The sequence below is a fragment of the Octopus sinensis genome, unplaced genomic scaffold (genome assembly GCF_006345805.1).
Source record: "Octopus sinensis unplaced genomic scaffold, ASM634580v1 Contig09569, whole genome shotgun sequence".
Lineage (NCBI taxonomy): Eukaryota > Metazoa > Mollusca > Cephalopoda > Octopoda > Octopodidae > Octopus > Octopus sinensis.
Window position 1 is genome coordinate 175,720 of NW_021831847.1, and position 6,937 is coordinate 182,656.

The window sequence follows — 6,937 nt, forward strand, 5'->3', positions numbered from 1 at the left end:
ACAACTACGATGTCCTCGACTTACATGATGAGGTCCTTAAAACCTCCCGCCAAAAAATCAAAAAATTATTTTCTGCATTTTGATTAAAATGAACAACGCGAATGTCCTCGACATTCATGATGAGGTCCATTAAAACTTTCCAGGCAAAAATCTCTCGTATTAAGAATATCCTTGATGAAAACGACAGCGAGAATATTAACAATGATGAACTCCCAATTATTCGCGATAAAGAAATTCAATTCATCCTATGTTTTTCTCTTTAAAATTAAATGCATATATCATTAACGACCATGAATCAAAATTAAAGCTATTATCATAGAGTGTGCAATTAACAGATTTTGAAAAACCACTTTGATAGTTGAAACCACATTAGCACAATCATTAACACAATTTACCACCAATTGACGCACGACCTTGAATAGAGTGTGCAATTAACAGATTTTGAAAAACACTTTGATAGTTGAAACCACATTAGCACAACCATTAACACAATTTACCACCAATTGACAGCGCAATCAGAAGAATTTGCGTAAAAATATTAACTATTTACTTGAGTTTTTCGTAAAGATAGAATTTATTTTCGGTATGCCTCTTTTCCTAAACTTTTTTATTATTCAAAAATAATTTTTTAAATAGATAACCGAAGGAGGAAAAACGAAGCTGAAGAAAAAACGGTCAGCTTAATAAGGTAATTAATTAAATCTTTTTTGTGTGTCGCTTTCTTGCCTGCCGCATTTCCGCCTGCCGTATCTCCCCCTGCCCCATTTCCGCCAGTAAAAAATAAAAAAAGAAAAAAAAGGAAATTACAAAGGAAAAATGAAAAAATTAAATATAAAAAAAAATAAACCACAAAAAATGAAAAAAAAGTTTGCAATGACAATAAACAAGGCCCAGGGACAGTCATTAAAGGTAGTTGGGTTATTTTTAGAGAGTGAGTGCTTTTCACATGGACAGCTGTATGTGGGATGCTCGAGGGTAGGCAGAAGAGAAAATTTATTCATATATGCCAAGGAAGGACGGACGACAAACATCGTTTATCAACAGGCGATAGAATAGGGTTACATTAAACCAGGTAGTTTTATACATCTACATAAACTTATAGTTGTTTGATGAAACAGGCCCTCCGCAGGAGCTAGGTCGCGGTGAGCGAAGCGAGCTGCCGAGCTAGTTATAAATATTTGTTGTTTTGATCTGATTTCAAATAGTGATCTTATCCATTCAGGCATTCATTAAGTAGTTTTAAACTTTACACACGTTCAATATTTTATCCGCAAATAATAAAATTAGTTATAAAGGTAAGTTTTGTTTGTGATGTTTATTTACCTTTGAAATAATTTTGAGAAAAAATAGCTATTGTGACGATTTAAATTTATATAATTTTTTTGTTGTTTTCAAAGCATGCTAAAAAGAACATGAACTTTAAAGCCAACCTCAATGTATTATGAATTGATTTAACTGCATTAAATGAAAACATTGAGAGGTGGAGACAAATTGGGATTGTTTCCTGATAGCTCAATATCCAAATATGATAAAAATTGTTATCAATTGAGGGTTCGTCTCTAACCTTATATATTATTGAATCATCCAAATATAAGAAAATCGGTTATTAAACAAATACTTAAAAATTATAAAAATCATTTTAATTGCGTTGCATTTTGAGCTTCAGCTCAGCAACCACAGGCATTGTAAAACTTTTTATAAAAAAGCGTCTGACTAAGAAAAAATATATTGACTACGCAAAGAAGGCGAAAAAAGGTCAAATATACATTTTCAGACAGAAAAACTGTGGTTAGAGTCAACTTGAAAAAACAAATATCACCCGCAAATCGAGACTCTTATGGATAAAAAAGCACCGGAATCATCAGCACGAACTCTGTGGAATCTAAAAAACAAGTAATCTATAAGTCGGCCAATATACGTCTTGGAGGCGAAACTCATCGTGTCCTAACGTGCCACGTATGACAAAGCATTACAGAGACCTATGGGAGACAAACACATCAGACAAGTTTAAAAAAGAGCTTAATATTCAACAAAGAGAACTTGAATAAAAATTAAAAGGATGAACAGAACAATTTACTGGAAATTATTACATTCATAGGTACTCAGCATAAATGTAAACAAAATTCAAATTACGGAAATCAAAAAAGACAATATTATTCATGAAAGATGGAGACGTCCCAATAAGTTCGGGTCTCTACTAGGAGACGCTGAAGATAGACTAAAAAGGAAAAAAACTGGCAAATGCGACAATGGATAAACCGTTACCAGTGGTTTTCGGAAGGACCCACACGCAAGAAACAAAATAATTGAAGAACATGTTTCTGCAATTAATTAACATTAACTGTCCTTCACTTATAAATAAAGTGTGTGTCTGCCTATGCGGGCTCTGGCTATCTTAAAAGGTTTATGTTAGATAATTTAGAAAATAAATATGTAAGAAAACTACTGTCGATATGGAAAAAAGAAAATAAAAACTACTGGGAGTTAAAAAAAACATTTCTTCCGGGCGTTTTATTACGTGTATTTTATTCGCAATTTCTAACTTAGCTTCAATCGAGACTTTCCCAAGCCTTCTGTTTTTCGTAAACAGGGTCAAAATAGATTTTTCCGGACTTGCCTCCAGTTCGTTTTTATATAGCCATGAAATCAGATTGTTGAGGTTATCCTGTATTCTATCCGTTGCTTTTATCATGCTCACATCCCTTGATGCGATAAATAAATGATAATAAATAAATGCATATAGTAATAACAGATCGTTGTCCCCTTCTGGCTGTGGTATGTCGTTTATCATGCGATTGAATAAAAGTGGAGATAGTGGAGAACCCTGAGGGACCCCATTTGGTAATAGTCTCGATATGAAAGATCTGTTTCCACAGCAAGCCCTTCCCCATTTGGTAAATGTTTCCACTTGGGTTTTACTGGTGATACTCAACTTCTTTAATTCATTTAATTGTTTGTGTTCTTCTTGTCGTCGAATTTTCATATGAAGTGCAGCTTTTCTTTTCTTTTCAATTCTAAACAAAAAAGTATCAAAAACTATTACTTTGCCAAACTGTTTTGATCTTTATTTGATAATTCAAAATCATTTCCAATTTTTTCCATACATATTAACATTTTCCAATTTAAATTGGAGTTATAAGTTTTTAAAAAGTGAAATTAACTCAATTACTTTCAGCCAGTTTAGGAGTTGTGTTTAATCAAATTTCCAACGAACATTCCATCAAATAAATGATCACTTTGCTTTTTAAAATGGAAGAAAAATTTAAAAATCAGATATTTGTGATAACTGACTTAAAAAATATCCCAATGCTCTCCTCTCCCTCATATATTCCCTACAATCATTGATCTCCAGTCAATAGGAAACAATCTATAAACCACTCTGTCGTCATTTACATCCATCTCACGATTACACAACTTTTAGTACTACAAGCACTATTTGCTCATAATTAGATAATCAAAAAATAATATGTAAATAAAATCAATGATAGGCTAGATTGTGTTCAAACAGTTCTCCATTCGTCCGAAACCAAACACTACACATCTCACACCTAAATGACACAAAGAGGACTCACATTAGTTCCCCATTCACATCAAAACAACAGTCCTCCACATCCGAAATAACTCAAATACACCAACAAAGCAAACCAGTTCTTTTACTAGCACATGCCGTGTCTTCCTTCTCAATGCTTTCCCAATCAACCAGGGAGGACACGGACTGTCTCAGATATTTGGTCTCCTGCCAAAAAAGGAGAAACTTGTCGTCGACGAATTCCGTGGTCGCCAGTATTTTTTTCACGTTCCCCACCAATTTGGTCACGTTTTTTACACCTGGATGATTGACTGTGACAATTTTAGATTAAAAATAAACCAAAATTTCCCCCAATCTCAGTTGGTTCGGGAAGACATTTTTTGGGAATAAAATTTGTAGTTTGAGGGGATGGGGGGTCTTCATATTTCTGGTTAAAACTATATAAATCAATAAAAGATAGATCATTGCTTGTTGGTTGGTTGTCAGGCCTAAAATAAAGAAGGAGAAAATGTGCCATTTAAATAATTGACTGTCCTTGGAGTCCATTTCAGAACTATCTCGTTTTTTATCGGGTATTGACATTTTTGGAATCAAAATACTTTCAGGGGAATCATATGTTATAGAATTACTTGGATATTTAGGACTATAATTGACTAACCTGTTATTGATATCATTGCATGGGGCAATCTCTTCATTATTTCTTTGACTAATTTATGAAATAAGTAAATTTGTACATTTCGGAGAAAATACTCTTAAGATAATCTCGTACTTGGTCTTTACCTGACATGACAACAAGTGCCAAATCTCAAGTCATATTTGAATATTCAATTTAAATTAATAATAATTATAATAATAATATTTTTTTAATGTTATTCCACTAAGTTCAAAAAAATTTATTCTTTATCTTCTCTGAATCCGATTCACAACGTAAAAAATTAAATTAGCACAAAGCAAGATATCCTTTCATAATCAACTAATTAATTGCTTTACTAAGTCATAAACATTCAAAGTGAGTCGAGAGTGAGACTCCACGCACTTCCTTCCCTTCTTCCTCCTCTTCTTTGGCTGTGTAGATTTCCGAGAAGGTACAGTCCAGCGTATATTGCAACTAAATGTCAAGAAAGATAGTCTCAGGAGTCCTCTTAAAAACAGTTGACTGCATAAACAGAGAGTATATACACGCTAATGTACTCTGTGTCGCATTTAGTGACCTGTCTATGCCATGTCATCACACACGGTTCAGGTCCCCGGCCTCCACCTGTCCACAGGGTCACGCAAAGGAGGTACTAAATATTATCGCTCCCGAACAAAAATGAGTATTACTTATATACAACTATTTTGGGAAAAATTACAGAGGATATCCTTCGCTATTCTCCGTGGCACAACGCATGCGGTACTTTCCGCAGGAGGGTGCCTGCTTTACGCCCCCGGAGTTTCCTCTCTGCCCATTCCTAACTTAATTTGTTTTCATTTGGTACAATAAAACCAGGTCATATATTAAAAAAATTACATACTTAATAAAATAAAAGTACGACACTATTCGTTCCCAGGCAATTATCCAAAATCAAACAAATTACATTGTACTTAATTGCTCTAACACTTTAAAAATTAAACTGTGGTATCAAGGTTACTGATAAAAAATATTTAACATTATTTAGAAGTTCCGTATGTGAATTACATGTTGAACAAAAATTTTCGCTTATATTCTTTTTGTTTTAATAGGGAACATGACCCAGAAATTAACTCAAGAAAACATATAATTCTGGTGATTTTAGTAATTTTATATAATAAAGTTCAATAATAAAATTGGATTTACGCGTGTAAGATCAAATATAATTTACAATGTTGCATCGTCCCAAATAAAGACGTTTTCATCAAAAAATTTTAAACGAAACCATTTCATTTAGTAGTCGCTTGAATTCTTTTATATATTTAAATTTTTCGTATATTCTCAAAAAAGTTCGTTTTATTATGCGCAAAAATGTTCTTCAATTTTTCATTGATACAAAATCAAATAACTTGAGTTCGTGCAATTTGTGCATCGAGGATTCATGTAGTGAAACGACCAATAATATTTACTTGATTTTGCAATTCAGAAATCGGGCAAATATTAACAAATAAAATTGGCAATATAAAGATTGTTGTGAAATTCACTTTACCAGAAGGAAATAAAGAATTTTATCATTTAATTTATGAAATTAAAACCACACATATTTCCGTAAATTTTACATTTTAGAACAACAGATTGAATATAAGTCCTTTTGGATTTTTCACTCGATAATTTGTCCATATAGTTTTTAAAATATCTCGAAACAACGCCATCCCACGTCAAGACAACCGGGATACCACAGGCTTGGCACAAATGAAGATGAATGCGCTTCACAGGCAGTAGGGACTGAGTGCAAGATTACATTTCAACATTTCTTCTTCGGCAATCAGTTCAAGGTGGCACGGAGAGTACACAAAGTTGGTCAAATTACCTTTCGAAATGGTCAACTGTTCTTGTTTGATCAAATAGGCAAAAGTATATGCGTCCAGCATCATTTTTGTTGATGAAATCGATGCCATTTGTTCCACTAGGGGAGTCCAAGGGAGAACACGGATAAGAGCAATGTCAAATAAAATAAATATTTAGATTATATCATCTTGTTAAATGTTCTGACACTCTGGATGAGAATAAGGATGGAAAATAAAATAACAGTGTTGAGAAATTAGAAAAAAATATAAACAGATTATAGGAATAAACTCAAAAAATATCACAAAATGATTAATTTTCAGATAATGTAAGCATTAAAAGAATTCAATCACAGATTATTCCTTTAAATCCATTTACATAAAAAATAAAGTGCAAATTAAATAATAAACATAATCAAACTACCATAAAAAAATTCCAACAAATGCATCAATAATACACGTGTCATTAATAATAAAATTTATATATATAAGATTGTCAGGAGGGTGCCTGCTTTACGCCCCCGGAATTTCCTCTCTCCCCATTCCTAACTTAATTTGTTTTCATTTGGTACAATAAAACCAGGTCAAATATTAAAAAAATTATATAAACTTAATAAAATAAAAGTACGACACTGTTTGTTCCCAGTAGGTCACCCAGCAAGTACTAGAACATCCTGTAATCGCTTAACTGCCGTGTTCGGATGGGAACGGTATTTACGACTAAGTCTGATCGTAAGTTTTTCAGATTCTGACCTAGACAGCTGAAACAGACATTATAATCTGAATGACAAAGTTATTTATAAACAGAATAAAAGTAAATTTGATTTGTTCCTGTTCGATTTGATTTATCATTTCAAAATTTACAACATGTGGAAATTAAGTAAAATTCGAAAATGAGACTCTTTATTTAATGAGCTAAAATTAATTTATCACAAAAAGTGAAATAGTACCTAT

General features: G+C 32.6%; 1 pseudogene; it reads right to left on the reverse strand.

Annotated features, from left to right (window-relative positions):
* Positions 1 to 6,604: 6,604 nt before the first annotated feature.
* LOC115228133 lies at positions 6,605 to 6,721 on the reverse strand (annotated as a pseudogene).
* Between the last annotated feature and the right edge of the window lie 216 nt (positions 6,722 to 6,937).